Source organism: Meriones unguiculatus, chromosome 1, assembly GCF_030254825.1.
Source record: "Meriones unguiculatus strain TT.TT164.6M chromosome 1, Bangor_MerUng_6.1, whole genome shotgun sequence".
In the NCBI taxonomy this organism is placed as follows: Eukaryota; Metazoa; Chordata; class Mammalia; order Rodentia; family Muridae; genus Meriones; species Meriones unguiculatus.
In genome coordinates this window covers 177,154,867-177,173,013 of record NC_083349.1, presented here as the reverse complement: position 1 = coordinate 177,173,013, position 18,147 = coordinate 177,154,867, and the positions used below count along the sequence as shown (strand labels likewise).

General features: G+C 43.6%; 1 long non-coding RNA gene across 1 annotated transcript in view; it reads right to left on the bottom strand.

Annotated features, from left to right (window-relative positions):
- Positions 1-3,126: 3,126 nt before the first annotated feature.
- LOC132652360 (uncharacterized) overlaps positions 3,127-18,147 on the bottom strand; it is a 68,838-nt gene continuing 53,817 nt past the window's right edge. The window contains exon 3 of the long non-coding RNA XR_009589871.1: positions 3,127-3,203. This is a non-coding gene — a long non-coding RNA (uncharacterized LOC132652360). The remainder of the gene's footprint in view (positions 3,204-18,147) is intronic.

Genomic DNA, 18,147 nt, shown 5'->3' with positions numbered 1-18,147 from the left:
AGTTGTTGCCATAGACCCTCGCTTCTCTTTCTCGAGAGTATCGGGTAGCCTTTGCTTTCGGGAAGTTCTAACTTGTGTCTATCTCAGTTCTCTACCGTATGCATATATTTCTCAGTTGCTTCTAAGTTCATGTGCCTCACTCTTACAGAGTAACAGCAGAAGTCACCCTTTCTCCGAAGTCACCTCTGTTGAAGAAATTATTAAGTCAGCAAAAGCATTCAAGATCTCAATGCCAGCTTCCCCGTTTGATAGACAAGTAGGGAAGAATTTTTGAGATGGATTTTGTGACAGACACACTGTTGCACATCTGTAATCCAGCACTCTTCAGGCTGAGGTGGGAGGACCGTGAGTGGGAGGTCAGCCTGAGCTACATAGTGAGACTTGCCTTGAGAAAAGGACGCATAAAGGATTTTGATCAACTAGAGTCTCTGTGTTAGCATAAGGTTTTGAGAGAAGACTCCTATACAGGCTGCACATGTGTAAAAACATGTGTGAAAGACAAATGTGCAAGAAAGAACCTGCTGTCAAAAGCTTGTCGGTCTAGAACAGGGAACTATGGGAAGGCAACAAAAGCAGCCCTTCTCTCTCTGTGGTCCCATGGTTAAAATCACTAACTCATTGGTGAGCCAGCAGAAAAGTCCCAAGTGTTAAAACAAAACAACAAACCAAAAACCAAGCTTGGGAGAACTCAAGTGAGGCTCAATTGGGACAAGTTGAAGACAGGATGAAAGTCCATTAAAGGACAAATGCCATATGCCTGTTGCCATTTCAAAAGAAATATGTGTGCGTTTTCACTGCTAAAGAGATGACAGTTTCCACTGACCAAACATTCAGAGAGCTAGCAAGAACTGCCCTTCAGCAGCCCTCAAACTGGCAGACTCCTTCCTTCTGGCCAGTGAGCTCAGGGTCTGCGTGACTGTAGGCAAGTCATTTGGGGACACTGGAATTCTGAGCTAGGAGCCAGGCAAGGCAACACAGATAAGGTCTGGACAGAAACCTGGCAGCCCGAGCAACATCTGCTGGGACTCAGGGTTTGGCTATGGCTGCTGCTGCAAGCCTAGGGCTGGAAACAGGGAAGCCGGCCTGTTAGTGCTCCTTACAGCAGGTGGCGCAGGAGTGCAGTAAGCAACCCGCAGAGGACCCAAGAGGAAGCAGGAAGCACTGCCTGTTCTTCCGGCCTCTGCAAGTAAGCACCATTGTCAAGGGAGGCCAAGGAGACCATGCTGTCCTCTTAGCTCTCCACACATTTCCCCGGGTGGAGTACAGAGTCAGATATGGGTTTTTCTCAAGGAAAGAAAAAACAAGATGGATCCAGAGATAAAACTTTTAGGAAATCCACCAAGAAAATCAAAGGATCAACACAGAACATCGATTTTAGAAGCAGGATAGAAGCTGCCGGAGCTTAGAGGTGCAAACCAGCCTTTGTGACAGGGCATGGACAAAGTTCAGTTTCCCAAGTTCCATCCCCAGCTACAAACAGAACCAGAACAGTAAGAAGAAAAACACCCACCTAATATGACTGGCGATAGTCTAGAAGCCAGTGGTTTTGAACAGCAACAAAGAAAACACTGGTACATCTTAAAGTGACTAGGAGAAGCCACGCGGTGCCTCTCTCTTCTCCTAAGCTTGTCTCCAACTGCACCTTTAAAAAAGGCAGCGTACAGGCTCCCTTCCCACATAAATACCCAACTTCCTCATTTTCTGTGATCCACAGGGAAGAGAGAATCTTCCTTCATACTTGTTTACACAGCACCATAAATTTAAGAACCTTAAGCAGTGGAGGATTCTAAACGCTGGCGGCAGGGGCAACCCTGACATATGGGGCATAAAAGAGCCCCATTTCTCAAACACATAACACCCCAAACCACAAAGCAGTAGGGGGCTGAGCTGTGTTTCAGCTGTGTGGGTTGGTTTGGGGAAAAACTGTGGGGAAACGAAAAGAATTTTTCTTATTTTTCCATTTGGTTTCCTTTTGTGTTGGGATTTCTCTAACAGGCAAGCACCGCTGTTACATAAACCAGTGTTCAAAGTTTATATAAGCATGGAGAGTAAAACGCGCCTTGGCTCAGAAAAATTGTTGAAACATTTAATGATTTGCTTCCCATTGTCTGCAAAAAAGCATCTGGATTCTTTGCTCAACTAGTTATGTGTCCTTGGTCTATCCCATGACCTCTCTGCCACCTTGGTGGAGCCCCACACCACAGGTGTTTCAATGGCAAAAAGTGTGAGTCAACAAAAAGCAATGACGGTATGAAGAAAATAGAGGTCAGATCCTTGTGGGTGGATAAGAAAAGGTTCTGTGGAGGGTATATGGAAGTTATTTCATGCCCTGTGCTTGTTGTCTATGTTTGAAATGCCTTTCTGCTTGCATAATTTTCCCTCTGTGAATAATTTCTGCTCTTCCAGAATTGGTCCACACTGTAGCCCTCCCTAATCAGCACCCTGCCCCTTAGGAATCCCAAGTAAGTCTCCCACAGGAATGATACTCATATCTTTATCTCTCTGTTACACTATTCGCTCACCACCTGGGAGACTGTTTGGGTTGTTTCTCCTAACGATTTTCTGGAACCCTTTCCTACAACCCTCCCTTAAGCAGAGTTGTTAGATTAAAAACAGAATGAGCAAAGTTGCATTTCCAGTAGACAACATTTTTTTTTTTTAGAGTATCACCAATATTGCATGGTTTGCATTTTCTTTGGTTTTAATTGCAGCAGTCTTACTCCTGAGATCACAAAGGTCCTGCCTCAAGCCTCTCCATGCCCTGTGGTGGCCATCCAAAGCTCCAGGTTCATCTCTACACTGGATCTCCCGGTCCTAGCCAAAGGAAGGAAGTACTCCTTCCATCCATTCACAGCTCTCTGAAAGAGTAAGCCTAGGTCAGTTTGAAACCCATTCCATGTGGTTGTTTTCCCTCCTACACTGAATATTTTTATTCACTAGAAATGAGGTATGAGTGTTTCAATTTGACATGATAGCACTTGTTCGCTTAATTTCAAAATAAATAAGGTTATTGATTGCTTTTTATTTAAATGCAGTTTAATGAATTGCATGACTATGACACTTAGCACTCCATTAAATCCATGTTTGATTTCAAAGGTCAGTAATGCAGGATGTGGTGGCATTTACCTTTTGAAGATCTGCTGGCTTCTTCTACCCCGACTCTTCCGGAGGAAGCTGGGACATCCAGGGTGCAAGAAAGGACTCTGTAAGGCATTTGCAGTATCATCAGAATGTGCCCACTATTACACCCGCCTTTCCCTTTATTTTCCTAGGTAGCAAATGGAGACTTAATACATGGACCACAAATGGGCATGCAAAAATCAGTGGGCTGTGGAAGCCCTGCTGCAATGGATGTATCTGCAGCATACATTGCTCCTGCATCTACGGTTCAGGGAATGTCAAGGAAGATGAGGATGTAGATTGTAAGAGCCAGAATACTAGGAAGTCTGCTCTGAGATTGCATCTCTTAGAAGTGGCTACACAAACAAGACCAGAACAAAGACAGTATCAACAGACATGCTAACACTGAAGCGGAACATCTCCTGAGGGTCCCACCCCTGGACAAGGGACTGTAGGCAAACAATGACTGCTGGGAGAGGGAGAGTTAGCTCTCCCAGAAACGAGCCCCTGGTTACCCAGTATAAAAATGTTCAGCCGTGAAACGGTATACAAACAGCAAAAATAGACTCAGCAGGTCGTATTTATGTTTGTGCATGTATATATAATAAGAGTAATCCAAGGAAAAGAGATTGTCAACTTGAGGAGGGACATGAGAAGGCTTGGAGGGAGGGGACATGGGAGGATCTGGAGGAAGGAGAGGGAATGGGGAGGGATGTAATGATATTTCAAATGAAAATTAAAAACATTAAAAGTAACCATGTGAGAAAGCAATTTAATGTTTTAGGTAACTGTTAAGTCCCAGGCATTGGTTTTTGGTTCGGATGCAGCTGGCTTTGCTGTATAGATTAATGTGTGGTGATTTAAATGAGAAACGTCCCCCAAAGGCTCAGTATTAGAACCCTCGGCTCTCTGTGGGTGGTCCTGCTTGGGTGGCACTTATGGAATCTGTAAGAGGCAGAGCCTTGCTGGAGGAATTATGCTACTTGAAGCAGGCTTGGAAGTGCTATAGCCCATTTCATTTCCTGTTCTCCCTTTCCTTCTGCTTCCTGTGTGGGGATAATGTGTGATCAGCCTCTGTCTGCTCCTGCTCCTGTGCTTTCTCTGCCATGCTTTCTCTACCTCTGTCTGCTCCCACTGCCTCCTTTTCTCTGCTTGTCATCATGACTTCCCCTCTATGAAGGACTCGTTGCTGAAGTTACAAGCCAAAATAAACCCCTTTCTCCTCTAAAAATAATGAGAATAGTAGTGGCTTGGATTTCATTAAGCTATTTCCACTAAAATGAATACTCTTTCCACTGGTATCTATCTCCAGGGTTGAAGCTGCAAGAATAATCACAGCACTGTTTCTCCATTGCTTCACTTCAGGAGACAAGGGAAATTGTGATGATTTCATGATTGGAACAAACTGGCAAGGATTGGAAGGTTTTTAATTTGTTTATTTATTTATTATGTATATGTATGAATAAATGTGTGGATTTATATGTAATACATGGGTACAGTGCCCAAAAACGTCAAAGGCCATCAGAACCCCTAATACTAGAGTTACAAGTGACTGTGAGCTGACTGGTGTCTGTGTCGGAAACTGAGCCCAGGTCCTATGCAAGAGCAGTAGGTAGGTTTATCTGCTGGGCTGTCTCTCTCTAGTGTCCAAGGATTGGAGGCATTTTATATGAGGCTTCCAAACAATATTAATTACAATTAGTACAAAATATTTTGAATGAAAATGTTCTAAAAGATAGTAAATATGGCGTCTATATAAAGTCTCCCTAATAATTATTTCCTATTTAGCAATACCCACTACCTGACTACAGATAGTACAGAAAAGGTATATAAAATGTTAGGTAGTAGAAAATGAAAAATACAAGAACAAATAAAAAGCTTAAAAACAAATACTTTATACTACAAGTAAAGAGCTTCATTGTTGTTAAAGAAATCATGACTAAAACTAATTTAAGAAATTCTGAGATGTTGGAACAGGAAACATGACACAGTTCAGCTGTCCTAGAACAGACACAAACATTCGTCACAGGCACAGTCATACAATGAGCTGAAAATTTCTAAGTACTTCCCAAACTTATGTCATTTACCACTGCAAGAAACTTTCAGTCACCAAAGATCTCAACTCATAAGATCTGGAAACTGCTCCAGATATCCCAGGATTCCCCTGACACACACCCAACCACACTGGTACCTCTACCTTGTAGCAAGACATCCCAATATGCTTTCATCCTGGTTTGGGCCCTATGAGCACTTCAGAGATGAGTGGATAACAAAGAAGAGAAATACTTTACCATGGTAACATCCTCAACTGTGAAGAATATTAAGGTAAAACACTGAAGGAAAATGCTGGGTCCTTGTCACTGGCTACCTGGCCATGTACACAGAGCCAGGCAGTTATTGCATTATATCGTACGTACTGAGTTATGATGGCACTGGGAAAGCCCTGGAGAGAGAAGAGGTTCAAACCCTTGGTGATCTCTCGGAGAAGCCCACAGTTCACAGTGAGTTTGATGGAAAATTTTACCTATATCAAGCCCATCACAAAGTTCAACAATTCTTCATTCAGACAGGGTCTCAATTTGTAGCCCAGGATGGTCAGAATGAACTATGCAGCCCAGGCTCTATATGAACTCAGGCACTTCTCCTTGAGTCTCCCAAATGCCAGGGCTCCAGGCATAAGCCACCAGGCTCAGCAAGCTCAATGACTGTTCAGATCTAATAATTCTTCACCCGTCGCCATCTTACACTCCCGCCAGGCACACATCAATTAGTAGAACATCTTGTTGCCATTCTCCTAAGTATCTCCCTTTCCCGGAGAACCTCCTTTACACCTGACTTCAAAAGGTGTTTTTCTCCATAAGAAAGTAGGCTACTTATCTCCTCCTCACTTTCAGCTAGCCCAGATGGTTTCAAAGCTTGAAGGGAAGCGGGACACCACCACCAGTCCCCGTTCTCTGGCTACAGTTTATTCCCATCATACCTGGAGCACAGACCCAGGCAGCTGAAGGGAAGGGATGAAAATGAGCCCAACAGTCCACTTACTCTGCTTTTAGGTCTCAGAAGGGTTTTGTGATCAGGTATCCTTGAAATTGTCCTCTAGAATTATGCCTCTCATAATCCTGTCAGGAAGGATCACAATTACTTAGCCATATGTTTCTTGGCCATCGTGAATGGCACATCCATCAGGGGGTCCCATCTGAGTGCCCAGCAAACCAGCCTTGCTAATGCACATAAATTAGCACATCTAATCTGGAGGGATGCCCGAGCTCTCCATTCTTTCAAATTCTTGACCATCGCCCAGGTTTCCATCAGCCTGTTTCCAACAAGGACCCCTGAGCTTGTTTTGTATATAGTTGCAGATTACCAAATAAGCTTTATACCTGACCTCTGACATTTGGGAGTCAGACAGTCTAGAGGTTTTATTGCCATTTAGGTTGAGGAAGGAAGATAAGGTTCAGAGCTCAATGGGGAGCCCAAGCTGCACAGCTCAACCTTGAAGGGAAGATATCTTCTGATGCTGAGTTCAGGATCCTTTGCATTGAACCACTCACATTTGGCCAGGGCTGAGAGAACAGTTGGAGAAGATAGAAAAAAAAATTGAAAGGTCTGCCATATTCTTCCCTTATCTTTTTAAGCTACAACTCACAGTTCACTTGAAATGTCTGACAAATGTCCCTTAAGTGCCACCTTTGGTGTGTGATGATAATGAGAAAAGCTAAACCTTAATATAACAGTGGTGTACACACAATTATCTATGTACAAAATCTATTGTCCCACTATTGGGAACTCTTTACCATGTCCCATGGTGCTCTTTTTCGGGGGAATAGCGGATAGCTATATTAGTTCATCCATTCAACAGCGTCTGTTGGTTGAGTGAATAAGGGAATGGTATTCTTGCCCAAGTCTAACTCTTCCTCTGCACCCTGGAATTGCTCTTCTGTTTCAGTCCCACCTCACAGCTGACTTGAGCAGTCTCGCTAATGGAATGGGGTGACACACACAACTGAGTAGCTTAGACACAAAAAATAAATAAATCTGCAGGCTCTCATGCATGTCATAATGGAACAAAACTTGTAAGGTCCAACTTCAGAGTCACCTGAGCTCAGCAGATGTTTCCATCCTTTGGGACAGAGATCTTTTGAAACAGAGATGCAAACCCCATTTTATAGATGGAGGGACATGAAATGGCTGGTCAAACATCACGGGGCAGGCAGGCAATGAAGGCAGAGCTTGAGTCTATTACTCACTGCTCCACTTATTGCTATACACCTGGGTCTGCCATGATCACCGCCTCTCTGGTGATCCTTGAGCCTGTGCAGAACATTCTAGAAGGTTCCACTTTGTGCGCCTACATGCTCTTACTCGGCTGTACCCCAGGCATCTGCTAAATGATGCTTTCACTTACTACTCAAGGGCTCTTTGTTCTGAAGCCTGTCAGAAGCCCACCCTTTCCCCACCCCCTTAATTCCAGAGGCCTCCTATCTTACTTTGTACCTTTTCCATAGGACATGTCACTGTATGTAGTAGTCTATAAAATTAAATTATTTATTTTTGGAAATTATTGCCCAGATGCTTTTTTATGGCCTGCTTTTTATTGACTTTTGTTTTATGCAGGTGCTCATTGAGTATTTGCTGAATTGAGGGAATGACTCAGTGCCTATCAGGAAAAGAAAATGGAGCCAAGACTTAAGCATCCTCTGAATAGATTCCATTCATTAAGCACCTCCTATATGCAAGACACACTGCCATCAATGAGATGTCATTTGCTCAGCTTCCCAATGAGGCAGAGACTCATCCCATTAGCATAGGCAAAGAAACACAGGCTTGGAGAAATTAAATTAAACTAATCTAGATTCAGAACTCGAACTTAGTTCCCTCTTCACCCAAAGCTCAGGGTCTGCCTACCCTGTAACAGAACTTCTTAACCCAGGAAGGCACTGTCCCCTAAGGGAAACTTTGCCCCATGTGAGACGTGAGTTCTAGCCCTTTGTGGTGGATTCTCCTTGGATGGCAGGAAACTTGAGAGCTTCACAATCCCTGAGATGATGTCCTGGCCTCTTCATGATTCTGAACCAGGCAGCGGGGCCTGTTGCTGAGGCGCCTGACATTTTGCAATTCTAATCATTCCAAAGTATAATTGGTATCATGGCCTCCATCAGGTGTGTTGCAAATAAAGCTGATGTCAGAGCTTCCTTAATTAGCTGGAAGGAAAGAAAGGTTCTTTAAATTCTGAATCTGCCTCCACTGGTATAAAGGTGAAGGCCCTCAGGGCTCTTAGGAGAAGCAGAGAAACCAACTTAAAATCTGGAATCTGTGATTATTTTACATTACCTAGGACAGATTTATGAAATTAAAATATCACTGAAATAAGACTATGAAATTAACAAGTGGCAGCTTCCACCATGTTCCATAACTTTACCGAGCTGTAATTTACCTGGCATCACATGTGCCCAGTGTGGGAGTGCTAGTCAACTATTAGTAAGTTTATAGAGCTGAATGAATCACAAACTAGTTCTAGACCATGGCCTTCAACCCCCCAGGATTCCCCAAGCCTATTCGCTGTCACTTCCATCTTCTGCCCTACTTTTACCCACTTCCAAGCCCTAACAGCCACTGATTTGCTTCCCATGTCTCTAAATTTGTCTTTAGGAAATTTTTATTTAAATCTAACAGTATTGTGTGTGCCCATCTGCACCTGGCTTCTTTCGTTTAACATGCTTTTTTTCTAAGATTTACTGTGGTTTTAAGTATGCATATGTATGAGAGGGAGCATAGGTACAGACATGAACATGTGTAAGTGTTTGCATGGAGAGATTCCATTTTTTCTCAGGAGATGGATATTTGAGAGTCCCTGCTTTGGGGGCCATGATGAATCAAGCCACTGTGGACATTGGTCAACATACCTTTGTGAACTTCTGTTTTCATTTGTATTTAGTAGATACTTAGGAATGAAAGTAATAATGCTTATTCTATGTCTCCATTTAACTTTTTAAAAGAAGCTGCCAATCTTTTATCCCAAAGTGGCTCTTCCATTTCACGTTCATACGAGCAATCTACAGGGCAACCGTTAATTTGGAAACTGCTTTAGATAGTAGTGTTTTTCTATTCAGAAAGGAAACATGAGTGTGAAGTACCCAGATTATACTCAATGCCGTTAGCAGAAGTGATGGGAAATTAATTTAAATAAATGAGGTTTAGCTCAGAGAAGGAATTTGTAGCAAACAAGTGATCTTGAGATGGCACATTCAGTGTCCATTTGCTAGGAAATCAAATCAACCAATTAAGGAAGAGCACACTCAGTAAAGATCAGTTTGCTCATTTATCCATGTTCCGTCTGAGGCCAGAACAGCAACGACACTGGTTTGATTTCTTCCGTTCTCCCTTTTGTTATCTTAGCATCTTGGCATCAGGGAAGGGACAGATTTCATGGGCTTCCTCTCGTTTTAACATAGTTTAGTAAAGCTTGGTAGAACCTGCTCACATGTGGGAAGCTACAATTGATTCAGTGTGTCTGCTGTATTCATGTTCATTTTCTTTGTGTTTTCTCTCTGTGTGTGTGAGAGATGTGTATACTGTGTGTGTGTGGTATATGTGTCATATATGCATTTGTGTGGTATGTGTGTACTGTATGTATATGTGCTATGTATGCACTGTGTTTATGGATGAGTGTGGTGTGTGTGTGTGTGTGTGTGTGTGTGTGTGTGCCTTTGGAGGCCAGAAAAGGGCATCAGATCCACTACATCTAAAGTTAAAGGTGTTTGTCAGTCAGTCACCTGATGTGGGTTCTGGGAATTCAACTGAGATCCTCCAGAAGAGCAGTGAGTGTTAATAACCACTAAGCAAGCTCTCTAGCCCCTGTCTATGACCATCAGACAAAACTCCTGACAGATCTGCAGTATGAAAAGAATGGTGTTGCTTCCAGGTCTGAGGGTGAAAATCTATAGATGCATTTTAGCTCTCCATTACTTACAATGGGTACATTTCGTGCACTCAGTGGAGCATGATTATGTTCTTTGAGGACTAAGAGCAGAAATACATGGGCTGTGCCTTCAAGAGAGAAGAGGACTGCAGACAGATGTTGTAAGTTCTACCATCAAGGTAAAGGCACATCAGGGGGCTGGAGAGATATCTCAGTGGTTAAGAACACCAATTGCCTTTGTAAAAGAACTGGGTTCAGTTTCCAGTACCCACATAGCTGCTCACAACCACCTATGACTCCAATGCTAAGGGATCTGATGCCTTCTCCTGACTTGAACAGGCTCCTTCACGTGGATCAAGCTGACATACCATCAGGCATATACACATACAATAAAATAAATAAATTTTTAAGCAAATGCAGATCAGTCTGGAAAGAGTGGACACAACAAAGGAACTAGGTTAGGAAAGTCATTGCGGGTGAGGGAATTCTGAACCTGCAGTGTAAAGGGCTGGTAGATATTTGCCAGGGAACAAGAAGTGGTATAAAGATGAGGCAGACACTAGTGAGAGCTGTAGCAGGAGCCAAAGCTTAGGTCTCTGATAGAGCACTCCAAGACCGCAGTGGGATTCCACAAGGCCTTAGCATTCAAGGGACAGTCAGGTGACTGGAGTAGGACAGAGTAGGAGCAGGACAAGGCTTGGCGGGCCTTGTTGGTCTTAGTGAATAATCTAAGTTATCCTAACCTTCCCAAACACAAGCTTCAGCAGACATTTCATATCCAAGCCACTGAAATAGGCCAACAGGCCTGACCTGGGCCTGGAATTGTCACTTCAACAGCTATCTCAGGAGACTCTGGAGCATCTGGAAAAATGCAAAGACTCACAGCTCAGAAGAGCCCGCTGATTTCAGGGTGCCCAGGGGAACCAGCAAAGCAAGGGAGGCCTGGGGCTACGTAGACTGCCACACACCGAGTGAGCTCCACCACTGGACAAGACTAAACCGGCCCCTTAACTGCTACCCCAGCTACCCCTGAGAAGAGCGATGGTGCATCGAAGGAAAATAAAATCGATTAACACAGGCAATTAAATCCATGTGAAGTCTCTGCTCATGTATGAGGTTCCAAAGTTCCTATCTTTCAGTCATATGAAGTGAGTCAACATATCAGCACACAGGTCAGTAATTTCATTGTGCTGTGAACCAGCTTGGTACAAAAATGTTATGGCAGGGCCAGCAAGATGTCTCAGTGGGTAAAGACACTTGCCACCAGGACTGGTGACCTGAGTCTGATTCCCCCAGACACACATAGTGGAAGGAGAGAACCACAAATTGTCCTCCAAACTCCATACATATGCTGTAGTCATCTCTCTCTCTCTCTCTCTCTCTCTCTCTCTCTCTCTCTCTCTCACACACACACACACACACACACACACACACACACCACACAAATGTAAAAATAATTAAATGTTATGCTGTTTTCAAAATATGTTTCCCTATCTACCCGTGAGATTCCAATATTGTCCTTCTTAATGCTACAAAGTCCAGAAAGATAAGAACTATGCTTGTCAAAATTTGTTTTTCTCATAGTTAATAAGTGCAAAATAGATGATATATGGTAGTGACTCTGCAAATGTTGATGTTTTATTTGCATATCGCTTTCTATGCTGGATATATAATTTGCATTATGTCAATTTAAGAGAGTGGGGGTTGTGTTGTTTTGTTTTGCATAATGATTTTAAATGTAAAAATACCAGAGTAATAAATTATGCATTTTAATTAAGTGTCCTGGCACATATTAGCATATTTCACTTTTGCACTGTGTCATGGCTCAGATAACTGTGCATCAAATAATGTCCTTATTAAATATATACATTTATCACAAGACTGATAGAACACAGCTAGTTGTACATAATGGATTTTTTATAACATCCTGTATTAATCAGAGTTCTCTAGAGAAACAGAATTTAAAGAATGACTAGATTAGGTTAGGTAGACACGCAGACAGACAGATAGGGGATTTATTAGAATGGCTTATATTTTGTGGTATATCTAGTCCAACGATGGCTGGCTACCAATGGAAGGTCCAAGAATCCAGTAGCTGTTCAGTCCACAGTCTGGATGTCTCAGCTGGTCTTCGGTATATGACAGAATCTTGAAAGAGTAGGCTAATGCTGCTGAAGGGATGGATTTGCTATCAAGAGTGAGAGCAAGCAGGCAGAGAGTGAGCGAGCGCAAGCTTCCTTCTTTCACGTCCTTTTTATAGGCTGCAGGAAGAAGGTGTGATCCAGATCGAAGGTGGATCTTTCCCCTTCAAAGATCTAGATTAGACGCGTGTATAAGAAAGAGCCCCTCACAAGTGTCCCCAGCCATTCGGGTTTTAGTTAATTCCAGATGTCGTCAAGTTGACAACCAAAAATAGCCATCACGCATACCCTAGCCAGAATTTATAAACACTGACTAATTAAACGCCTGCATTTGCTGTGTAATTACTTCACACCTGGTACAATGTGCTTTACTTGGAAGATTCATCGGCTGTTCTGAGAGACCTTAAGCCACTGGTGTTATCATTGTTCCCACGCTACAGGTGAGAAAGTCAAGGCTTGGAGCAGCTGAGTAGACACAGCCAAAGCCATGTGAGAGGGCGTTCAAAACAGAGATTTTAACTTAAGCCAAGCTGGGTGGGTTCTTAAAAGGATCCTACATTGTCTCTCAAGTTCTACTCTACATAAGCAAAGTAGGAGAGGAAGAAGAGAATCTAGAGTCTGGAAAATTCTGTTTCACGGTGGTTATATGTACAGCCTGCCAGCTGGGAACTTTTCCCATCTTTCTTTCCGTGGTGCAATAGTCAATGTGCCCAAAGAAGAAGGGAGGAAAAAACTGATAGGTAGGCTAGGCATGTACAGGCTTCCCTGGTGACCATTCCCAGATTAGCTGCCATTTCTAAAGGTGCAGTTAGTAAAAAGTGACATCCACAGGTTTGCTGCTCAGAGCTGGCCCCAGGATACAAGTATAAACCCGTCCCTACCTCAAAGTTCAAGTTTCTCATAGTTTCTGGACAAGCCCCAGAGAGCCTTGACCTAAGAGAAGGTACCCTCTGTGGGGCAGGAAAGTGTCTATATGAAAAGCATGGTACGAACCCATCTACAACAGAGTGGTGCAGTGTGTGTATGTGTGTGTGTGTGTGTGTGTGTGTGTGTGTGTGACCAAGCTATTTTTAATTAAAAAGTGATGACAGCTGAATATATTCCCTGAGTCTGCAGCTAATAACTTCCTGACCTAGACCTCACTTGTGAGACCCACTCCTGAAGCCAGACTGTGTTACCCCCGTGGGGCTTCTATTATTGGCTAGCCAGCTGAACAGATGCAGGTCTACCCAAATCCATGTCTAATATAAGCATGCAAGTGGAAAGATGAAAGGGAAATTTTTATGTGCTAAATCACCGTCCAGAGACTGAGAAGTGAGCACAGGCAGCCGTCTGAAGAGAACACCAAAGGTCATTGTCACAGAGGTCCTAAAAGGGACCAGCACTAACTCTGTCCAGCCATCGTCTACAGCTGTATCTTTTTTCTACTCATTATTCATATTAAAAATATTTGACTGGCTGCCCTGCCTTGCAGGTTTCTCTCTCTCTCTCTCTCTCTCTCTCTCACTGTCTCTTGCTCTTTTTTGTTTTCTCTCTCTCCCCTCCTCTTGCTCTCTCTACCTCTCTTTCTCTGTCTTGTTCTCTCCCTCTCTCTCCTCTGTCTCTGTGTGTGTGCATTTGTGTGTGCATGAGTGTGTACATGTATCTCTGTGTGTGTGTTCATTAAGGAGTGGCGTTGTTTTTGTTGTTGTTCAGTTTTTTGAGACAGTCTCACTGAACCATGACTTTCAGCATTAGACTCATTTTTTCACCTTCCAATATCATTTAACAATGTGATTACCTATTTTACAGCTAAAGAAACTGAGTCAAAGAGATATAATCAGTAGTTCTGAATTGGAAGAAAGACACGGCTGATTCTGAGATTTTTACAATTTATTATGTAGGAAGTGACTCTTCCTAGTTAGCAGCTCTCCCCCCCCCTTCATTTCAACAGTCACACTCACACACTCACGCTTTGTAAATAGTTTCTCAGTGTTGCTAGCTGTCCCCTTCTTCCTGGTCCATTTCATGAACCTATCTAAGCTCTATGCACTCTTAAAGGGATAATCAAGTTTACACTCTGCAGCAATGTTTTGTTATTGTTGCTCCCAACCAAGGTAAATGTCCACCCACCTATTACGCCTCTCTTGAGTTTTCCTTGTTTCTTTTCCTTTTCTGTTTTCTTTATTTTTTTTCCTCCTCCTCCTCCTCCTCCTTCATTTTTGAGACAAAGTCTCATGTATCCCAAATTGGCTTTCCTTGATGGTCCTGAACTTCTGGTCTCCCGGCCTCTGTCTCCTACCATTATAGGTACAAACCACCAGGCCTCCTTTGTGTGGGGCTGGGAATGGATCCAAGGACTTCCTTCATGCTAGAAAAGCTCTCTCCAAACCTTGCAGCATCCTGGCCTCACAACTGTCCTTTACTTTTGCCTTGCTTTAGTTGCCCCCCCCCACGCTTTATAATTTTCTTGCCTTCTTTTCTTACCTAAAATACAAAGTATCATGTCTAGCTTTTGAAGATGTTCAGAATGTTTTCAATGAATTGCTATATCCATATGTCTAGCAAATGAATGAAGCTGGGAGAATTCTAGAATTGGAAGATTTAACAAGATTGTCACTTGACTGTCTCGGTTTCTTTCTTTCCTCCCTCCCTCCTCCCTTCATTCCTTTTTTTAAATAGGTTTCATGTGTGTAGACCAGGCTTACCTGGAACTCCTGATCCTGTAGTCTAAGTTCCCAAAGTGCTGGGCTTGCACCACAGGATTCAACTTTCATTTTTTTAAATGTACGCACACTAAGCCCTCAGCTGAGCATCTTACACGTGTAATGTTACATAAAGCCACATGGTATGCGACTTCCATTGTTCAGACATTCTCCAAAGGCCAAGGAAAACTAAGATTTTGTTAGCGCCATCTCACTAGATGGCTTAAATCTAGATCAGCGTGACTCCAGAATCCATATGATGCTGTCACAGTGTGCGCAAGCTCGTTGTCTATATCTTCACTGTGATGTTGGGTTTGAATTCAGGGCTTCATGCATGCTAGACAAGCTCTCCGTGACGGAGCTGCACACAGCCCTGCAGCATGTGCACTGCACTGCACCAACAGGAGCATGGTTTGTCAAGACCTTAGTGGGTAAATATCAGAGTTACTCCAAAAGGAAACCCCAAATGACCACCTGTAAAGGAATATAGGTTCTCTTTAACCCTGATTTTCAAAAAAAGCTAGCCTTCGTGTCTAGATGTCTTCCTTTCTGTTCCCATTCCACGCTGCTCCACTCTGCTTTGTAGTCAGGAAGATGGAAAACAGCTGGTACCGTTTCCTAGCAGATAATCCTTCTTGGACTGGAAAAAATGCCTATGACATCGTCTCAACTTCCTTCCCTCTGGCAGAAGACATGGCAGCTCGCCTCCTAGAGTGAAGGTTGTCCTTTCTGATAGGCTCTTCCACCCAGACAGAATCCCAGCTGTCAGCAGGGAGCACTGGCGAGAGCGCCAGCAGGACTGGATAATCCATGGGCAGATGCTCCTGGACCGAGGATGCACACAGAAACCAGGCATCAGGGCCGAGACACTAAGAGTACGGAGGAGCAAACAATGCTGGAAATAATGCGCCCTCCAGTCATCTGCCATCCCCACTGTCCTCCCGATAGCTCCTGAGACCTGGAGAGGGGTTGGTGGATTAAAATGCGGCAAGAAGGTCATGGCAGCTGCTAGTTGGGGGGAAAACCGGGAATTGGCAAGCAGCCTCCTTCTCCTGGCATCTGGGGAACAAGGGAGCTGCTGGGGGAAACATAAAAACACAGAGGCAGGGAGCCTTTCAAATGAGAATGTCAAAGGCTTGGAGCCTGGTAGCTGAGGAAGACCTTGCCAAATGTGGCAGAGAAAACAGGAAAGCTTTTGAGGCTCTGCATTCGGGGGTCACGGAACAATGAAAAAGGAAGTTTCTGAGGAAAATAACAAGCGCTCTGAAGCCTGCTCCAGTCCTACAAAAATCCTTCTGCCATTCTCACAGAAAGCAGAGGTAAACACACACACACACACACACACACACACACACACAACCTCCAGCCCGTGGGCTCAGCCCCACATCACAGCCCCTTCCCTGTGGCATGCTGGGCAGGAAGGGCAATGATGTGGCCTGCTCCCTGCAGACCAGAACAGTACATTTCCAGAACAAAGCCTGTGCAGTTACCTGCAGATCAAAGTTCATTCTTAATAAGGGGACTGTTGGGAGGGGGCTGAGAGAGTAATCAATGTTGCCCTGCATTCCATTAAAAAAGGATTATGAGCTGTCTGACCAGGTAGGCAGTGTGCTGTGCGAACTGAAATTTGTCCTTTGGAGGGGTGGGGGGGTGGCAAAAAAAAAAAAAAAGCCTGAGGAGACACAATCAGCCACTGTTCACAGCAGCAGGGCGGTGGCATGCTGTCTGTGCTTGTGCGTCTGTGCAGGGCGTGTGCAGCTATCTTCTGCTGTTGCTAAGATGGTTTCCCCCTTCACCGGCCTCTCGCCCAATCGGAAGGTAGCTGCTCCTTATTGGTTGTCTGGCTTTATCGAATGACCATGACGAGCTGGAGCCAAGCCCACCTCATTGGTTTATTCCGATGGCCCATTGTCAGGGGACAGCAAATCAGACACCTAATCAATATTTTGTGAAGTGGCACTAGACTCCTGATGAAATTTGCATTAAATTTCTCCCTGTCTTTGCTCTCAGATAAGCATCATATTAACTTCAGGGATAGAGAGAGACACAACCGATCAAGCCCCGTCATCCTTCAGCCATTTTGGATTTATTCCTGAGTCTAGGCAGGCATTGTGGAATGCTGAATATGAAACAGAGGAATCAGTTACAATCCAGATGCAAATCTCCTGAGCAGAAACATATTTAACCAGTCTAGAATGGTGATGACCTTTCTAGATAAAAAAAAAAAAAACATTTAGTCTCTTCTTTCTTCCTTTCTTCCCTCCATCCTTCTGTCCCTCCTTTCCTTCATTCCTTTCTGTCAAAAGTGAGCCAGGTTTTATAGTGACTCTAGATAGAACTCACTGTGCCAGGTGAGAAGAGAAAAATCTCCTTTCTGGGTGGTTCCATAGCAAAGTGGTGCCCCTGTGGGCCAGGGTTCTACACATTCTAAGTTACCTATCTCTGAACAAGCCCCTCAAATGAGACATAACTTCAGCTCCCCAACTGTGTGTCTTCCTATGAGAGAACCAGATTCTGAGGCAAGCTTTGGTCTAGTAATCAGTGTTCTCCAGAATGCTATATAAATTACAGTTAATACTGAGCAGGTAGAGCAGGTAGAAGTCTTGAGAAAGAACTAAGAAGAGAGTACGTGCAAATAGGAAAGAATCCCCATCCACCGACCACTGAGAAGGTAAAATATCTGCATCTCTGACCTCAACTCTCTGTCTCCTTCTGTTGCACCAGCATAGGCTATATACTCCTCAAACTTCTTCTTGTGGTATGTGGTCCCTCCTTCCCCATTTTCTCACTCTTGGAATATATATATTACTCTATGGCATGATTAAATTTTCAACTCCTGTTTTCTAATCATTTTCAACATTATTAAAATGCACCACAAATTTACCACAACACACACACACACACACACACACACACACACACACATCACAAAGTTTAAAAAAAAAAACAGACTGGTACCATTATGTTGATTATTAAAGCAGAAAGCATTCTGGATGTGTTACTCTGAGTTCCTTGCTCCGGTTTTCTCAACCTAGCTTTTCCCCTGGAATCACCTAGGTAGCCCCTAGTCAAGCAACACAAAGTTCAGTGTAGGATCACCATAATGCTTGACCAGGCTTATAACCTGCATGTCTCCTGTATCCCATCATTATTCTAATATCCATTTATGGGTTCCACATCATTTCTGAGCTTCTCTGCTCTCCAATGTTTCTCCCACCACAGAGAGTAAAAGTCTGGAAGAAGCTGTGCTCTGGAGTTATTTCAGGTGAAATGATAATTGAAT